Source organism: Microcebus murinus, chromosome 8 (assembly GCF_040939455.1).
Source record: "Microcebus murinus isolate Inina chromosome 8, M.murinus_Inina_mat1.0, whole genome shotgun sequence".
NCBI classification, from domain to species: Eukaryota; Metazoa; Chordata; class Mammalia; order Primates; family Cheirogaleidae; genus Microcebus; species Microcebus murinus.
The window spans coordinates 49,318,524-49,339,498 of record NC_134111.1 but is presented as its reverse complement, the minus strand read 5'-3'; the positions used below and the strand labels follow the sequence as shown (position 1 = coordinate 49,339,498).

The following is a 20,975-nucleotide window of genomic DNA, read 5'->3' as shown; positions in this document are numbered from 1 at the left end:
CATGGAGGCAGGGCCGGTGCATCTGGTTCACATTGTGTCTCAGCTACTTAGCATGGTACTTGTCAGTAGGTTCTCATTAAATATACATTGAATGAATCAACACACTAACAGGATCCAAGGGTCCTGTTAGTGTGTGTGCCAGGAGAGGATTTAGCCCCCAAGTAGTTCTGAGGAGGTCCTCATTTAGGGTCGCGGAGGCTAAGGAAGCCTGGGCAGGAAGCAGGGCTGTGAGTGAGTTGCTGACTTGCTCCTGCTGGGGGTTTCAAGGGTGTCAGGTTCACATGGTGAGCACTTGGAGTTAAACCCCATGGGACTGGAGGACACAGAAGGGCACACAAGCATCGTGAAGGCTGTAAGAACAGTGCAAGTTAGGACTTCAAGTTAGAAGGGGCAAGTTCAAACTGTGTGAGGTGGGGAAAAGCAGGTGACCTCTCAGCACCTGAGCTTATCTGTAAACCGTGGGAAGCAATTGGTATAATCTGCAGGCTCAGATTCCGGAACTAGACTGCCTGGCTCCAGCCCCACCACTTACTGCTTTGTGACCCTGGACACTTTACTTACCCTCTCTGTGCCTCATGTGCTTCATGCTCTCATGTGTAAAATGGAGATAATAACATCACCTACCTTGTGGGGTTGTGAGGATTAAAACAGTTCATACATGTAAAGGGCTTAGAATAACGCACAAAGTTAATGTCAAATTTTAAAAACACAAATCATACAATGAGAATAAAGCAATGTTGTAACAATCAAAAGGAAAGTGTAGGCATGTTGCTTATGATTCTGGCAAGGCTTTCTGAAGAAGCTTTTGCTGGCTATTTTAGTCCACATTTAAAATTCCACACTCTGATAAATATCCGGAAAATAGTGGAAGCTGTAGCAGAAAGCTGTCGGACACCGTGTCACCGATCTGCTCAGGAGGGAGCAGAAGTTGCCACCATCTGATGTCTGTCTTGTGGCTGCATGAAAGGAAGCTGGGGGTGTAAGTGCAGTTCCTAGTGGACAGGTGTTTGAAACCAAGAGCCATCCTTACAATTGGCACCCTCGGTGAGGTCTCCACAGACAGGCGAGGATTAAGTCGAGAGGAGACCAAATTGCTCTTCCACCTGGAGCTGGTAGCCCCAGCAGGACAAGGCGGAGGCCCAGTGACAGAGATTGGGCAACCAGAGATAAAACCTTCACTGTTGTTGCTTATGCTCTGTTTCGCAGAGAAATCTCAAGTTCTGGTCCCCAGAGCAGTCAATCGAGCAACTCTCATAGATACTGTCATATTCACATTATACTTCCATCTGGCCACAACGGTTTCAAAGACTCAGATGCATCTCTTTTATTATCAAAAGAATAATGTAATTAATGCAAAGGTTTAGGTCCTGAATTCTGCTGTCAGAAATGAAATAAATCAGTACCATGGACATTACCTTTTCTTTAGAAGTTTCTTATTTCATTCAAAGAAAAGAGCATTCCGGGAATGAAAGGAGTTTTGAAGTATCTTCTTGTTTTCTATTGGGAGCTCAATTTTAAGTATTTATTTTTATTAATATATAGAGATTTTCAGAACCTGAGTATATACCCCCAATTCGGAACACAGTAAGAAAATATCTCCCCTCTGAAATTGAAATAACATCAGTATGTATGAAATTTTTTGCATCTTTGGAAATCTCTCAGACTACCCTCAGAAATGATTTGCAAATGTGACTGATGAGACTACTGTTTCATCAGTAGTCCAACTCCCATCTGAACAGGTCACTAATGCAGGATGAACAATATTCTAATCAGTGGTATTTTGTCTGCCCTGAGATGATGTTGTAAGGTCAGAGGATCATGGTGATGGAGACAAAATATTGGAAACAATCTTGACGGATGGAGCATTTGTCAGTCATGAGAAGATGGTGTTCTGCTGGCCTGACACAAACAGTCCTACCTTCTAGGAGGGCAGTTAATGGAGCTGGTGCAGTAGGCCACCATTTTCCTCTGTCTTGGAGAGTGTGCCTCAATGCAGATACCAGGGCCCTACCTTGGAGACTGTGATTATTAAGCTTGGAATGGAGTTCTGAGCTCTGCAAGTACATGCTTGGCTTGCGTGGTTGTAATGCTGGGGGTTCTCACCCAGCACTTTGAGAAATGTACATACAGCTCCTCTATTGACTCCCTCCTCCCCATTCAGTCATCTTACTTGATCTTCTTAGAGTTTGCTTAGATTTTCCTATTGACAGTACACTGTTGTTTGTTTTATAAATCTCTCTTCTGGAAGATTAGGCAGAGGTTTCTACTTGCCTAAAGGACTTTCGTGAGACTTCACGAGAAGAAAAGGCTCTTGACTTAAAACATTCTGAAAACCATTAGATTATATTTATCAGTCCCCCAGAGCCAGAACGTCCCTTGATAGACAGATTAGACTGAGTTCCTGAGCTGGCAAGGCCGAGGCTGTGGTGACCCCACAAAGGTGCAGGCAGGCCCAAGCTGTCCTGGTCTGAGTCATGTAGCTTCTCTCTCACATGAATCCATGCAGTCTCATGCACCCATTTTTTTGTATTTATTGAAAGTTCAGATGAGAACATAAAAGTAAACTTCAATCTGATTATCCATCATTTCACCTCCTGGCACATCTGCACTTGTCTTTATATCTATTACCTCCAAGGCTTCCATACGTGTTACTGTGTGGTTGCAACTATAATGTACGTCACGCATACATCCTTTCAATCTGTCACTTAATTTTACCATAAATATTTCCCCAGATTTCTATGTAATTAACAAAGTTGTAATTTGTAATAGTTGTGCAATAATCCACTATAATAATTATGTAGTTTATAAGGCCTTTCCTCTAGATGGCTGATGGAGAGTCCATTCCCAGAACCTTTTAACGGGAAACAAATATTTAAAACAGAATTGGACAATGTTAAAAAGCACAGAAAAGCATTTTGCATCAGAGAATGAACTAAATTGTACTTAGTTTTCTTCAAATATAAGTAATATAAACTGAATAAAGTGAAAAGAGCCAGCTACTTTCTTCCCTTAAACATTTCTTTCCTGACCACTACTATTAAACACTCAATGCTGAAAGATAAACATTACCAACCTTCTTTATAAAAGCCTTTCTAAATATTTTTCATGGCTACATAGGCCTATGTGAAAATTGAAAATAGTGTCATTTTGTATTCTTTTTATAGCCAGCCTTATTTTGAGTCATTTTAAAGACTATATGTTATTCTATTGTGTGGCTGCCCCTAACTAATAAATGCTCTAATTTGAATATTTAAATTTTTCCTAGTGGGCTTTTTTTTTTTTTTTTTTTTTTGCTATTATATATCATGCTATAAAGAACAACTTTTGTACATATCTCAGACCATTCTCCTGGGATGCCTTCCCATCAGGGCAATAGCTGGGCATGGAGCAAGTGTGGTTTTAAGGCTTCTGATATATATACAGTCAGGTTGTAGGTGAAGTTCATGTCAATTTATACTCCTACTAGCAAAGTTTGGGGATACCAATTTCCCAATATCCTTACTAACACTGAGAACTTTAAGAAAAACTTGCTGTTCTGAAAGTAAAAGTGGTATTTTGTTTATAATTTCTATTTTATTACTGGTAATTTTGAATACTTTTTCATATATGTGAATTTGTATTGTTTTGTGAACTGCCTGTGCATGCCTCTTTTCTTCATTTCCTTATTGGAATGTTTTTCTTTTTTTTTAGTAGTTTGTAGAAGCTCATTATTATCCTTGAAGGCAAGATCATAACATCTTGATTTCCATTGTATTCTTAGCATATCAGAGCAGTTGATACATATTTGTTGAATGAAAAAATATTAGCCTTTATCATATATGCAACCAATTTTATTTCTAGCTTACATTTTCAGCTTCCTATTTAAAAATATTTTTATTGTAAAATATACATAACATAAAATTTACCATTTAAAAATTTTTAAGTGTACAATTCAGTAGCATTAAATACATTAACGTTGTTGGGCAGCCATCACCACTATCTGTTTCTAAAAGTTTTTAATCTTCCCAAACTGAAAATCAGTACATATTAAATGGTAACTCTCCATTTCCCCAGTGCAATTTAATTATTTTACAGTGTCTCTGACATGATGAGGTTTTAAATTTCTATGTAGTAAAACATATTCTTCTCTTCCTTTAAGCTGTCTTTGACATTATGTTTAGAAAGGTCTCCCTATCTGAAAAGTATGGAGCATTCATATATATTTTCTCCTCAACTTTTTTGGTTTCTTCTTCTTCTTGTTCTTTTCTTTTTTACATTGAACTCTTTCTTTATCTAGAATTCTTTTAAAATAAAGCACATAGTTAATGACTGTCGGGACACAATTCTCTGTGTGTCTCTCATGTTGTTGCATGTCTTGTGAGCAAAGGCTCTGCCTTCGTCCTCAACTATATTTTCAGGGATATTTTTATGGTGAACAGCCTTGGACAATATAGCGTCCCCCTAGGAGCAGAGGGCGGGTTGGTAGCTTGTGCATATAATAAAAATAATACCTCCATCAAGGGCAAAGACTGGGCAGTCTTAGTGCCCATTATGAAAGAATCCAGCTCCTTAAACTTGGGGTTCCTCTCCTATAATCCACTCCACTGCCTGCAGGTAGCATCTGTCCCTTTTCACATCACCCATGGGACTGGAGGCTCAGGGAACTGGTGCAAATGCTGAGCTCCGGGCTACTGCTACTACAGTTTGTCTCTGAGGCAGGAATTTGCACCTTCTGCCAACATCCATGAAACTGTAACAGGCTAACTTGGTAGTCTGCAGGTAGGTAAAAAGCCTGAGGCTTTCACAGTTCTTGACAAGGATGAACTTTATTTTTTCCAAATATTTAATTTTTCTAGCACTACTGAGTCATTTCTTGATCAATTTTAAATTTCACCTGTATCATAAGAAATACTTAGATATACTTGAGTTTATGTCATATCTTTCTTGTTCTATTTCTCTGTTTTGGTGCCAGCAAAATACTCTTTTCTTTTGTAATTTTATAGTATATTTTAATATAGAGTACTAAATATCCTCTTTCCTTCTTTATTTTTCCCCCTCCTTGTTTTCTTCTTTTTTTTTCTTCCCTGTCACCTTTAGAATTTTTTAAGGTTCTTTGTTCCAGATAAGTGGTATCTGGCACACAGCAAGTATTCAATAAATATGTTTTAAACCATATCAGTGAAATTAAGAGTTATTTTGTCCAGTACTCAATCCCTTTTGAATGTTTGTAATTATATTAATTACAGCATTGAGACTGGAAATAATTTAATTTTCACATATACTACTATTTTGTTAACTAATTTGTTAAATCATTCTTTTAAATGTTAAGAATTTAACTGTTACTGATTATACAACTTAAGAAAATAACTTATCCTATTAGAAAATGCCTAATATGAAGGGTTCTTACACTATTTTTCTTCTCTCAGTTTCCTGGATATTTGGAGAATTCTGACAGTAATGACATTTCTCAACAATCTTCAGGAAATTTATAGGTCGGTATTTATTTATCACTTTTTAATGGGCTTCATAATTTCATCATTCCTGCTTTTCATTAGTGTAAAATATTGTTTTGTTTGGCTAGGGAGTTTTTAGTTAAAAAAAAATTGCTGTCAAATGCAGCATTTATTTATGAAGGGGATTAAGGAAGCAGCATAAATTTGTGAGCTTAGTCTATTACCAGAATGGCTATTTAGGTGTCACTGAGATTATTCCTAGGGGTTGCTGTTTTTGGTGCCTTTTTCCATGGGCTACTCTGCTGGTCCATGGCCACTGCTGGGGACACACTTGGCATCTGTGAAGGTGACAAGGACAGCCACAGCTGAGAGTATCCTGTGTGTGGGTGTCTAAGTCCTTGGCCAAGGCTGCAACGTCTGGGCCAGTTGCCTCCCAGACAGACAGACATCCTAACTGTGTTGACCTGAAAACATTAAATCTGGCAAGTAGTCCGAAATTCCATGTTCACTAATCCCAGATGACCTGTTGATTTGATGACATTGAAAGAAGAATACAAGTATAATGCTCCAAGAAACAAATGAATTTTCCAATACAGATTTAGTTGGATTTCACATTAATTTTTTCATTTTTCTCTTGTTTTCAAGGTAAATTACATTTTCACATTCTGGAAAATCTGACAGAATTACTGTCAGCATTTAAATTGACTTTAGTACCTGTAAGTGGTTCATAGGAAATAAAGGTGTTAAAATTTTCGAGGTAAGGACTAGAAGTAGTTGAAAGTATTTGCCTGCCAGCCACAAGATCAACCTAGTTTTCAGATTATGTTAATGCTTTGATTTCTATAAAGTAAGGCTCTATATCTTTATTTTTTCCCACTCGAAACTATTTATTCCCAAAATGTAGTAAAGCGCTTTGTAATGTGTAAGGAAAATACTTATAATTCCTAGATACATATAATTTCTAGATAATCATACTTTAGTGAGGTATGATCTAGATAATCATACTGTGACATCTGTCTGAAATCAGAGGCTGGAAAACTAAAAGGTTACACTGAAAAGCCAGACGCTTTGCTAAGGTTTGCTAGGATGACCTTGCAATTGCTTCCACTGCTCGCCTGAAAGTAAAGGGCAAATCCCCTTCCCCTACATTTAATAGTCAAATTCATCTGTGTCATTTAGATAGTTTTGAAGCTGTGTAGATGGAGCCTGAACATTCTGCTATAAAGGCCTTTGTGTTTGTAGCCTTTCTCTCCCTCCTTGTACAGTGAAGACCAGAAGCTATATAAGCTCCAAGAGAGCAAGGATCTTGTCTGTCTTGATCAGTTTCATATAGCTCCTGGCACAGTGCTTGCAGCATATTAGGGCCTCTTTAAGGATGCCTTGAATGAATGGGATTTCTGCTGATACAGACTACAGAAAGTACCCCCTAAAGGAAGAACTGTGATTTGTCTAAGGCAATTCACAAATCATGGGTATTGGCAGATTATAAATGGCATTCTGTTAATTTTGGTAACTAGCTTGGTGACTGTATACCTTACTCCAGGTAGAATTATTTGTTTTTCCTTTCTCACCCATCTACACTTTGCTACATGTTTAAGAAGGCAAACATCACTAGCAATCTGGAAAGGGGGCAAGCTGGAAGCTAAGCAAAAGAGATTTACTAGATACAATGAATGCTGCATATGCTTTAGGTGTCCAAAAAGGTGTCAAAACATCTCTCTTAACTTAAAAAGAGTTTACATTTTACTGCTGCAATTTACTTGGGACAAAATAGATGTAGTATCTAGGCCTGTGGACAGAACAAAGCTTTGTCAAATGAAAAGGCTGTTGCTTAGTCAGGAATCATCATCGTTTGCAAAAAGAATTGTATTTATAGACATTAGGGAGAATCTTTGTAAGTAAACTCTTTCTACCATAATTGAGAGTTGCTATTTTATTGGTGGAAAAACAATGCCAATTTTATAAAATTGTAAAATTTCTTAGATCCTGTTCTGAAAATAAGTTAATATGAGAATTTTTTTCTCATTCCCTGAGGTCTGGAGCTGGGCTCTGTAATCTACATGAATGATTAGGAGGGTTGTATACCATTTTTGACCAATTATGTAAACCGGATAAAATTCCCCCCTCGTTCATTATGACAAAGTATTTACCTTCTATGAATGCTAACTTCTAGCAAATGTTTTGTAATGCTTTGGATAGTTGTCTTAAAGTGCTGTTTAATTTGTCAATGAGCGTTAAAGATAATCAGGCATCTCTTTTTGAAAGACCACAATTAAAATTCCAGATATATAAAATATTAACACATTTTGCCAGGAGTTAATCACCCAATTTGGCAGAAGAGGAATTTTTTGTCGTTGCTGCTCCCTTAAAAAATATAATGACAATAGTATAGTCCATTTTTTCCCCTTTAACTTTTCATAATGTTTCTAGGCTTTACCACTTGGCAAAGACAATTTGGGACAGATTTCTTTATTTTCTCCTCTGGCCTAAAACGAAAAACCCCCACTTTCCAAACTGTTACCACCGAAGAGTTTATTAAATGGCTGAAAAAGACAGCTGGTCCCACCATCTGTTAAAATTTTTCAGGGGCCAAATAAAACAGGTTACACCTTTAGCCATGCCAAGTCTTGCAATACCCCCTTCCTCTCACAGCCTGGGGAGGGCTAATCTGAATTTCACGCTCTGATTTTGCTATTGCTAATGTCTGAGCTTCTTATGTGAGCTTCTCTGTGTTGCTTATATTACTCTCTTTTTCAGTTACAAAGCTATTCTTACAATGCAACCAAATTCATTTGCAACCCATTACCTTCCACCTCTATAATCTCTATAGTTGCATCCAGTAACCAGAAAGAAATCCACAGATACCTAACTAATTTCTGACTTTTCAAGCAAAAGGGGAGAACCAAAAGTACATTTCTGTTGTTTTGCAACCATTTTTCTATAAATGCTAATGGAGGTAATTCAGATTTTGGAACAAAGGCTTAGCTCACCACACACTGCAGGTGTGAAAGGGTTGAAACAAAAGAGATGCTAACCCTAATGGTATTTCTTGTCATTAACAATTCTTTGATGTTCACACTGGAGCCTCCCTTTTATCTTTTAGTTTTTCAGCCATCTTTGTTAACACACAGCTCAATTGAATCTTTTTTTTTTTTCCACCTCCCCCTGGCCTTTAAAGACATCTGCAAAATGTTTATGCTAAGTTAGTTTCCACTGCATCTTTTAGTACTAAGGCAAAGTAAAATGAGATAAAGCTTGTGAGGTTATTATTAAAACATCAGTAAGTTTCTATCATTAAGCTGAAGGGAAAGATCAATAAAAAAGGAGCACTTAATGTTACTTTAATAAGGATGTGTTTCCTGTAACAGGACTTGGGATTAACTTTAGTATCACTGAAGTGGGCTTTACAATAAGGATGTGGCTGTGATCAGAGGAGTTTGACTTGCCCTTACCCAATTAAACAGTTTGCAAATACTTTGAATGTACTTGATCTATTATTTCCTGTTTTATTGAAGGCTTTCATGATACATGTATTTTAAGAATATTTTACTATAGCTTTTTCTTCCTTGTGTCAGTCTCTGGCAAGCTGCCAAAGATTTTCTAAGGCAAGTTTGCCTGTCTGTCCTGTCCATTTAGGATTGGGGGAAGGAGGAGGTGAGATGACAGGGAGTAGAAGTACAGCTTCAGAAAAGTTTGTTTAACTCACTTTGATGACAGCAAAATGTAGGGAACAGTCAACACTACATAATATACTGTCCTAAGCTACTCAGCGGCAGGACCTGCAACTATACAGTGGGTGCAAAGTAGAATCATATGTTTCACACCAAAATGGGTTGGCTGATCTTAGTATTCATTAGTGTATTTTGCATTGTTTTGCACAAAGAGAAATGCTTATTAATTGCTTCTGAATTAATACACTTTTTCTTTTAACTCTGTGTGTGTGGGGGGTGGAGGAGGGTGAATTGTTTGTTTAATTACTTAACACATTAACCATTATAAGTAGGGATCTTTCTGGACAGTTAATTTTTTTGCTTGAGAACTCATTCTTTGGCAAATGTTAACTTGGAGTAAGTTGAAATACCAAGTCACAGCTATAATAGACACAGCAACTCCCTCAGCCTTTATATGTAGCTTAGCCCTAAATGTCAAATGCTTGGGAGAGGATAATAAGAAAAGATAAAATACAAATTAATGTTAACAATGTATCTATTTTATAATTTTCCTTTCATATTACTTACTAATTCTTAGTGCTTATAGGATGCTTTTCATCTTCAAAGCATTTTACAAATGTTAGCTAATTAACAGAGAGGTAATGAGGCCCGGATGATAATGCAGTAGATTTTCTGTAGCTCAGATTATAAAGTAAAAATGGAGATGTATGTATTCATACATTTTTAAAAATAACATTAGGTGGTCTTAGAGATTTTGTGAATCAGAGACTCAGGCAATTGATCTTCTATGGATAATGTATGTCTTTCTGTAAAAAATCTTGAGCAATTCAGATGCTCATGAACTGTAAGGATTTCCCCATCTGGCAGGTGGATGGCAAACTTTCTTTCATCTCAGCCCTGTCCTTATTCCTTGTTATTTTCACCTTTCTCTCTCTCTTCCTGTCCCGTAACACAGAAAGGTCCAAAGAGAAGGACATTTACTTTAGGAATTAGGAACAGACACCCATTTTGTTTCTTCCCAGATTTTCCAGTGGATAAAAGCTCAGTGAAATACATGCTAAAATACATGTTATTTTTGCTTTGAATAATGATGTTAGTGTAGTTAAATTTCATGACTTTAGAATGAATGTGTATGTGTGTGTGTGTGTGTGTGTGTGTGCACTGTGGATAGTTAATCTGACTTTGTGTAAGGCCTAGATGATATAATTTTTAAAAAGAAAAGCATACTTTATTAATATAAAAATCATCTGATATAAAATGGACTCTAGTAAGAAAAACTGTCACTAATAAAAACATTGTAGTTCATAGTAGACATATTATAAACTATTATTAATAATAATAAACACACCCCTTTATGATACTAAATTGCTAGACTAAGACTCTGAGGGCATATCTTATTTTCCTGAACCCATAATTTGGAAATGCTGCTAAAGTTCAATAGACTCTTATTCATAAAAACGATCTTGACAGTTCAGAGGGAATTTTATTTAAACTGCTGAAACTATTATATACTCTAATTAAAAAATTCCAATTTGACAAGAATTTATTCCTATTTGTTCAAGGTTTTTCCCACTTCTTTCTATGAGTTATGGTCTTAAGCTATGTCTACATACCCTAGAGCCTAGACTCAACACAGACAAGTAGAGGTTTCAGTCTGGGTGTTCTGTCTTCTGGAAACTTGGGGAACATGCTGATACTATTTAGAAAAAGCCAGATAATGACTGGCCTACAATAGACCACAATATCCAGATGTTGTATTGAATTTAAAAATTTTTCATTTTGATATTTTTGAAGTCATAAACATCCAATATCAGCCTGTATGCCTTCACAATAATATCAATAAATCAATAAAGAGAAGAATCAATTACTAGGGTATACTGAATCTGGTCTATAAATGTCTTAGTAATATGGCCTTTTTATTAACTCAGTCCCTACTGACAGATTGTACATAAAATGTACTATTATTATAGGACTAGTTTCCCCCAAAGAAATGAATGACACACTTAACTTGCTATGACATAACTTGATCAGCTGGAGCGTACAATATACTGGTCAAGGAGAAGTGTTTCTATTATAAATTATGACCTTGTCCCCAGCCTTTTATCCCTAAGAACACACCCTTAGCTTGTGCCATCATGGTGGCTCTGGTCTTCAGATGAGGTAGGGGAGGGATCGGGAAGGAGGAGAAACAAAATCAAAACTCATCCATAATCTCAGTGACACCTACCTGCTTTCCTATGTGCAGGGGTAGAGGAGGGAACCCCAAGTGAAGATGAGAATTGACCCAAATGCTTTCATGGTATTCTGATGAAATCCCTCGAACACTTCTTCCCTAACTGATTTCACTTCTATTGAGATGATCAAATCCTGTAATTTCTGCATGGAGAAATATTATTCTTAAAGCATTCTTAACCTGCTTTGCTTGCTTTGTGGTCACTCTTGCAATTTCTGCATATTTTATTCTAGAAATTTGCGGAAGCCTGCAAGATGCATGGAGTCTTTGCGTCAACTCCATTACCAAGAAAGATTTAATTCCCTTCCCCTTCTCTCTATCTGCTCCTCCAAATTCCTCACTCCCTTCTTTGACTAGAGCAGATTCGATTTTGATGGGGAGGTAGTTGAGCTGTGGAAAGGGGTATGCTTATGTAGTAGACTACTTTGCCTATATATTCATGAAAAAATGTCCATGATAAGTTGTTTTTATTATTTTATTTTATAATACAAATTTTATATATTTAAAATTTAGAATGTGATGTTTTTGTAAGTTGTTGATTCAAAAATGCGGTATGATATGTGACATGACACACCTTATGTTTTAAAAGCTGATATATATGCCTTAAAAGCATGAAAATGTGTAAAAAAAACTGTTGAATAGAATCAAGGGGGGGAAGAGAAGGAGAAAGGCTGTTTAACTTTTTTACACGTTGGTTTTATTTCAATGTTTTATAATAAATATGTAAACTTTTAAAATCATATTCTTCTGGCCAATTCTTTCACCTTCTTCAAATCTTAGCTCCAATATCTCTCCTTCAATCAGACCCACCCTGACCACCCCGTTAAAATTGCAATCCACTCTCTGCTGCCCCCCTTCTACAAGATCCTTATTAACTTCAAACATACTTAGACTATGCAATTTATTGACCAAATGTAACACTTGTGAGAGTGAAAGGGGACATCAACTGGAACAAGGGTTCAGGACAATGTCTGTAATCTGAGACTATCCCAAGCAAATGAGGATATTGACCACTTTAGATATACTATGTAGTTGATTTATTTATTATGCTTATTGATTATCGGCCATCCTCTAACCTGAATTGAAGCTCCACAGGAGTAAGAGGGCAAAGCTTTTTATCTATTTGTTTACCAATGTATCTCACCCAAGGACCAGAGCAACGCTTGGCATATAGTAGGTTTTTGAGAATGATTCGTTAAATGGATGAATATGTGAATGAACGAGAAAAGAAAAATTCATCTTGGAAAAGGCATTAGATAAATGTGAAGGAATAGCTAAACTATACCATAAGGTGCCAAGTCTTTGCCACCCTCAAGACACTATATTGAGTGTTCTGTACATAATAAGAGCATGCTAAATATTTCCTGGTTAATTATCTGGTTTGAAATCTGTTGAATTCCAAGAACAGAACCTTGATCCCCTGTTGAAATGAATGACTTACATATATCCTAAAGTCTAATACTAGTGATATTTTTGGTTGGCCACTCTGGACTGATGTGCTTCATTAGGATAGATAAATAAAGATTGATTTGCTGTACAGTAATACAACCTTTTTAAGTGTTCCCTAATCCCTTTCTGCTCACTTGGAGAGCTATTTTTACTTTTCAGTAGGAAAAGATCTCCATTTACATTGTAACATTTTCTCATGTGGTTTTTTTTTTTTTGGCATGAATTAAAATATTAATTTACAGAAAACCTTCCCACATGGTCTGATTTCATGGTCTTCCTAGTGTTATTCCCCCTCAGGTATTAACCAATAACTCATGCTGAATTAGTTCCTGCATAGTCTCCACTTAAATTCCTCACTTTGCCATATATATATATATATATATATATATATATATATATATGTAAATATCTGTCTTAACACCAATATGTATATTCCACTACAATCAGGAGGGAAATAGGAAAGACTGTGCTTTAGCTGTTTGACTGCCAGAAAACATATATAGGATAGAACATACATTGCTTGCTCATTCATCCCTCTTCTTTATTTTGGAGTGATTTAAAAGCTGTCTTGATTACCCCATAAAATAAAACAAAACCATGAAGTCAACTATCTTCAAAAAAATTTTTTTTTGCAGTGAGGTCTCACTATGCTGGCCTTAAACTCCTGGCCTCAAGTAATCCTCCTACCTTGGCCTCCCAAAGTGCTGGGTTTACAGGCATGAGCCACCATACCTGGCCAACTATTGTCTTTCTTCAAAGTCCAGGTGGTACTTGTACTTACTTTAAAAAAAGATTTAAAATTTTAAAATGACTTCATCATCAAATACATTTTGTTTAATCTAATGTCCCCAAGGGAAGCTCTTTCTGGTTAGCGAAATGTTTTCAGTGATGTGTGGGAAAGATAGCATTTAGAGAAAAGTAAAGGGCATAGGAGAAAAATTGCAGACTTAAAGGGTGAGCTGAGAGAGGAGCAAGAGAAGATGTTGAGGAGTGGCCACAAAGATCTGTGTTGAATTGAGCATCTGATTTGGGCACCTTTTCCTGTCGTCTCCTGTAGATGGCATGAAACTGGAGGGCAAGGATGTTTATTCCATCCATGTGTCTAAAACCATACAGAGTGTGTAGAAGGAGTGTGGGGACCATAGCTGAGTTAGGAAGATAGAGAGAGAACCTGGCCAAGGGGGAAGAGTGGTCACATGGAGCACAAGGCTTCTGAGAGCAGTAGGATGAGGAGGAAAGAGACCAGCGGGTGTCAATCTGTTTAGGCAACACAAGAACACGATAGAAAGAGAGAACTAGGACAACTACTTCTTATAATAGGGATAATAGTATACAACATTTGTAATAGTTATTAAGAAGTTTAGCTTCAGGGATAATTTGGAAGGAAATTCCTATTTCAGGAATAAATTCTGCCAGTCTTGTTAATCTTCACAGATTGAAGGGGATATATCTGTTTCTATATCTATCTGTATAAATGACGAGGAAATGTCTACAACAGAAACGTAGATGTTTTGCCTTCTCTGCTTTTATCTTTTCAGTGACATTTTCTTAGCTGTGAGCTAATGCCTAGTTCTGCTCTGTGTCTGGCCTTTAGTCTTTGTTCCTGCTGCTGCTGTTATTGTTTAGTGTTTAGTCCTATGGCCCTTCCCACAGGAAGGAAGGGACAGAGGGGTGGGGAGAATGGGGGAAGCTGTAGACAAGAAGGTGGGAAGAAAGCCAGACCCTCTCCAAGGTAAATTCTTCTCACTCAACATTGTGTTGTAAGGGCTTGAGTTTTAATAAACTCCCTTCTAATATTTTCCACACTTGCTTAAATCAATGTTTTATTGATTTAATAGTTCATTCAAAGTTAAAGACTTGTAAATTAACCTAATTCATAAAGATTTTAATGGGATTTCTTATACTTCTTTGTGCATGGGAATCACTGGGAGTCTAGAATCTCCCTCATCCCACCTCGAGGGGCCCTGTGTGCCCAGGTTTGGGTGGGCTCAGGAGAAGGCCTGCTGCGGCACTCACTGCAGGTGGCTCTGCTGCCCTCGGCTGGGAAGCACCAGAGCAACACTGGGTGAGCAGTCACGATTTTGACCCCTTCTGATCTGGGTTAACTCCCAAGAACCCCCTCTCATGTCTCTCCTAGTTCTGAAGAAGGAAAGATGGCTCTTGCCCCCAATACTTCTCTCTGTTCTTTGGAGGTGAGCGGGGGACAGCCAGGTTTCTGAAACACCGCCCCCTCCCCATCCCTTTCTTGTGTTCTTATGGCTCTTTCACACATATCCTGAAGCTAAAAATGGCAGACTCTCTTTCAGTTCTAACTGGGATGGAAAAAAGGGGGCACTGTCACTGAGGGAACAGTATTGGTTAAATATGATATGACATTTTGACCCCCTGGAGCCAAAGCCATCAAGAGAAAGTGGGTAATGCCTCTGATGTCCTTGCAGGAAGTTATTTTTGCCTGTGATCTTTATGTAAAAATGTCATCAAGTGGACAGCTCAATATTTATCAGAAAAATCAGAGAACTTGTCTATTGTGGCTTACTTTAGCAAGAATGTAGAAAAAAAAAGAAACTCAGAATAATGTAAGGGTTCTGTAATAGTAATAATAATATCATAATATATAGTTGGCAATATGAGTTTAACACAATTCCTAGCATAGAGTAGGCATTCAATATATATTCGTTGAATAAATGAATATATTTTTTAACAGACCCAAGCCCTGTTTCAAGCCATAAAATATAGACATAGGAGTAATAGAGATAATTTCTATTGTACCTTTCAGAGAGATGTGACAATTTTTAAATCTCAATTAAGCTGCTATTTGGTCACATGATTATCTGTCATGATTGTCAAGAACCTACAGCTACCCAGTTACATGTACAATTATTAGTCACTCCTAATCCGACCCAAAATGCATAGGTTAGTTTGTAGTTGGTTGTTAACAATACACTACTCAGGTCTTAGAGAACTTGGGAATCTTGTAGTGCTCAGATGAGAATGGTTTCTTGTTACAGCTAGCTTGTATGTATTAATATTGAAGAAAAGATGTGAATTTGCTAATAATTAAAATAAAAGATAAGTACTCAGACATTTTATTCATATAGAAACTAAAGATGTTAGAACAGTAGTAAGTAACCAGAGAGACCCAGTGTACTGAATAGATGCTTCAGGAGTTTGATGATTGTTGATGGTACTATTCAGGAATACATCCAAATCTGGAACTGAATATAGGATACCGGATTTCAGGACATAACATCTTGGGATTTTGTGGGGATTCACGAAAGCCAATGAAGCTAATGACTGAAGGTCCTTGGAAACCCAGGGGTAGGCCCCATGAAGAAGCTCAGTGCCTTTATTCAACACATGAGGAATACACAGCTTTGAAAGGATTCTTTACTGTTCTTTCTCCAAGGGGCTCCTTCACCCATTTTTTTTTCCTGCTTCTCTTTTGAAGGGTGCCTGGTGACATGTTAAGCATTCCATACTGTCTTCCTTCTTCCCATAGTTATTGATTAATACATGGACTACCTCACTGGCTCATATTCCATAGGCCCATTTATATATTATAATATTAATCATGCAGCTTATATTAACAGGCTGCTAGTCCAAGAATTTTTCACTAGGCCAAATCTATTTGATGTCTTCCCAAAATAGCTGGAAAGTTGTTAGAAAAAATTTTCCTCCATTCCTCTGATTAATGGTCTAGAACAGAGGTTTGCAAACTTTTTCTGTAAAGGGCCAGAAGTAAATATTTTAGATTTTGTGGGCTGTACGGTTTTTGTCATAACTACTTTGTTGTAGTGTGAAAGAAGTCATGAACAATATATAAACTAATAGGTGTGACTGTGTTCCAATAAAACTTTATCTATAAAAAAAAGTTGTGGAGCTGCACACAGTGGCACGTGACTATAGGCTCAGCTACTCCAGAGGCTGAGGCAGCAGGATTGCTTGAACCCAGGAGATGGAGGCCAGCTTGGGCAACACACTGACATTTGCTCTGTCACTGTGGCTAGAGTGCAGTGGCATCATCACAGCAACCTCAGACTCCTAGGCTCAAGCAATCTTCCTGACTCAGCCTCATGAGTAGCTGGGACTATAGGCATGTGTCCCCATGCCTAGCTAATTTTTCTATTTTTTTATAGAGACAGAGTTTCACTATTGCCTAGGCTGATCTCAAACTCCTGACCTCAAGCTATCCTCCCACTTCGACCTCCCAAAGTGCTAGGATTACAGGTGTGAGCCCAGCTGACACTGTCTCTTAAAAAAAAAAAAAAAAAAAAGAGGCTGTGGGTCAGGAGGTTTGGCCTATTTAGGCTGTAGTTTGTTAATCCTTAGCACCTTAGCATTGAGATATACCATTTCCCTGAATGGCCAAAATTAGTAACAAATTTTGCATATCAGTAATTATGAAAGTTGACATTATTTATTTTACTACCTGGATATATTTACTACTGGGTTGCTGAGGGAAAGTCTGATGAATTATATGGTTGATTTTTCAGTCTGAATGTTCTACAAATGAAAGCAGAAATGACTCAACCAAAAATCATGTGACGTAGGAATAGCATGCTATTTCTAATAAAAGACTTTTGAAAATAAAAACTGTTAAGTTAGAGTTATATTTGCACAACAGTTGGGTATTTGTAGGTTCTAAATGTCAGAACTACAGCCAGAACTGACAGGGAAGTTTTCCCTGCTTTCCTTTATCCTTTCAGGTTTTCTTTGCTCATAAGCATTCTTTGTGCCTCTAGGTGCCTTTGCACAACACGCCCCAGACGTTTTATTGCCCATTAATTCCAACAAACTTGTCTATCCTGGTTTATTGTTTGAGGACCAGCTCTCAAAAGTTAACTCATCTGAGAAACTAATTATAGCAAAAGTATAGACTGTAACAATAATTTTAGGCATTTTTCTTTCAGATGAAAGATGGCTCAGGCTGGTCTCCAAACAGAACACTCACATCATTTTCCCTATTGTCTTGTTCATTGACACCAGGAGATCAGGAATTTCTTTGCAAATTCCTATCAAGGCTATTCCGCATTGCCTTATGACATCCAATACTTTTATAGTTCATATAATAGTTGTCTAAAAGCTTTCCAACCCTGCCTCCATTGAGCCTTTGGTAATTTGGAATCCCCACAATTTTCCTGATGGAGCCACTACAAGGCCCTTCTGCAGGCCTCTCATGGAGGCTGGAGGCATCCACGTGGCAGTGTAGAGGAGTGATTACAGGTGCTCTGGAGCCAAACTGCCCAGGACCAAGTCCCTGCCGCAAATTGTGGGGGTTTGGGCAAATCACTAAATTGCTCCATACCTCAATTTTCTGTAAAAATGGTACCCATGATGATGATGATGACAACATTTATGTAATAGGTTACTGTGAAGATTGAATAGAACAATAAGGGTAGAGCCAGGGCTTGGAACATAATTAGTACTCAATACATGTCAGTTAGCACTATTGTCAGATAAAAATTAGATGAAAGCAACAGCATATCTTATATTGAACTGCATTTGCGTTACTCTGGCCATAGGCAGATTGTCTTTTAATTATAAGTGTTCCTTGAAGACACTGAAGCCAAGCTCACTGCTTGGCTCCTGGAAGGAGCATAGTGTAGGACTCTGACCCACCTGGATTAGCACATTTCTTCTCCCTGCTAGCTGTCTGACCATGGTCAGGTAACATAACCTTACTGAGTTACCATTTATAATTTTTACCTATTTAACATAGTTAGTATGAATAGTATATCATAGGACAATGTTAGTGAAATTGCCAGTTCTTATTAAATATTATTTCAATAATGGCCTTAGATGGTCTCAAATTATATCTGTCCATAGCTGTGGAGTCTTACAATGCACTAGGCCTGGTATCAATATCTTACATGTTGGGAGAATTAGGGAAATATGTTTGGAAAGAAGAACATCACCTTTCTAAGCAAGCTGTCTGTTCTGTGTACTGCAAGTCTCTTCCTGGGTAGTATGATATCACTGGGAAGCCTGGCAGTTTGGTACAAAGAGCCCAGGGTGTAGAATAAACTGACCTGGATTCTTGTCTTGACTCTGTTAGTGATTCACTGTCTGACCCCTTGGCAAGTCATCTTGCCCTCTGTTTTGTCATCTGTTTTGTCATCTGCAAAGTGTGGATTGGCCTAAGTATTTTCTAAGGATTCTTACTGTTCTAGAATAGAACCTCCTTTGTGTGTACAGGCCAGTGATATGTCATTATTTATGTCCCTACACTGATCTGGCAAGTGACATCCAACTATCCAAGGTTATCAAGGGAATGTTAATTAGTAGGAATATTTTCTTTGCTTTTAACATCACAGGGTGAATTGCAATAGGGTTTTGCCACTGTCATTTTATTTTTGTTCCCTCCTTTGGTTTTGAATGATATATGGCCCAGTAAAACTTCAAGAGTGTGTGAATGAAGAAACATTCTGTGTGACTCAAAAGACTAATATTCTTTGCTGTCATTGACCAAAGGGCTGGTTTGGAGAACAGTAAATGCCAGAGGTTCACATAAGTGGGAAGCACTACCCAACTAAACAAGTATAGGGTTCTCCCCAACCTCCCATTTTATTCACAGATGGTCATTGTTCATATATGTCATGTGTAAATGTACAAAATCCTTCCCTACTTATAACATGAGTATACTGAAAACTGAACACTTCAATGAAAACAGTCAAACCAGCTTTTATACACAGACACAATCTGAAGTGATGCCCATTCAATCATTCAACCAATTAACTTGATCAATAACAAGTTAGCGCCTTTAATGAGAGGTCCTCCATGGATCAAATGATTTGAACCACCAGGTGTGATTAGATATGGCATTGTGAGTGAGTCATGGACACAAACAAGAAAATATTTAAGAGAAAATATCTCAACATCCTTTTAAAATTTCCACTTTACACAAATTTGATTTAGGATGAAAATTAATATAATTCTCTCATAGCTACATAGAAAAGGAGCATTTAAAAATAAAAAAATAGAATTAAAAAAATAGAATCCCCAAGTTTACTTTATGGACAGTGTTTAAACTTTGAAATATCTATATATGATATAATAGGCCATTTCTATTGGAGGTTATGTTAACTGTCAGCAGGGAACTGGAGATTTGTCGTGAAGTGTAGCATAAGTGACTTATTCTTAATAACAGTTCAAGTACATTTACTTTAAAAAGGGGAATTGTATATATGTGAATTATATCTCAGTAAAACTATTATAAAAATAATAGCTCAAATACTGTTTGATTTACTTTTTGATTTGCTGTTTGATTACTTTTTTAAAGTAATGATTTACTTAAAAAAAATTTTAAGTAGGACCTGGTACAACATGGCAGATATAACATGGACACATTTGTCTCCTTAGATTCCTGAGACCTCACTTAAGTGGCAATAAAGAAGAACTAAAGAGAATTAACTCAAAATAGTGATGAAACTGGAAGAGGGACTCATCAAGAGAAAAGAGATCTCAACATATTTCTGGAAGGTGAAAAATGGATGGAAGAAGATACCCACTTTCAGTAATAAAGGACTAGGTGATTCAAACTGCCCTCTCCTTGAAAATTAGGGCAAAATTTAAAACATACCTGATTGAAGGCGTTAGGGAGCTGGCAAGAGAGTAAAGAAATACTGAACCAAAGTCTAGGAGAAGACAGAAATTCTGCATTTGGAGCAACTTTTCTTTTGTGTGGCATTTGTCAATTCCAGAAGAGATAACTATGAAGCTGTGAGGCTCAATGGTGTGGGGCCATGGGGACACAAGTTGGATTCTTAAACACCTACCTCTCAACACACACACACACACACACACACACACACACACACACACACACACACACTTGGACTTAGGAGCACAAAGAGCTACACTCTAGGAGATGTTGAACCAGGTGTAGACTGCTCTTAGGACTACAGGTGCATGCCATGCCAGCAATCTAGAGATTGCAGGCTACTTTCAAACCATTACAGGCTCTGAGGTTGTATTAAAGTGATTCTGATTTACTCACGCTCCCCAGAAATTATTACTATTTTATGGGGGAAGGGAATATTATCCTGGGCCTCAAATTATCTTTATAAATAATTTTGCAAATATAATTTCTAGCATGCAATAAGTAACCAAGGGAGTAAGAAAATATGAATGAGAACCATATTATAGTAAAACCTCGAAAAACCAAAGAAAGAGAAAACCTTAGAAGCAGTC

General features: G+C 37.3%; 1 long non-coding RNA gene across 1 annotated transcript; it reads left to right on the top strand.

Annotated features, from left to right (window-relative positions):
• The first annotated feature begins 4,709 nt into the window (after nucleotides 1–4,709).
• LOC105880705 (uncharacterized) lies at nucleotides 4,710–20,763 on the top strand. Its single transcript, XR_012920498.1, has 4 exons — nucleotides 4,710–4,758; nucleotides 5,406–5,471; nucleotides 6,078–6,189; nucleotides 20,145–20,763. It is a non-coding gene; the product is annotated as an uncharacterized LOC105880705 (long non-coding RNA).
• The last annotated feature ends 212 nt before the right edge of the window (nucleotides 20,764–20,975 follow it).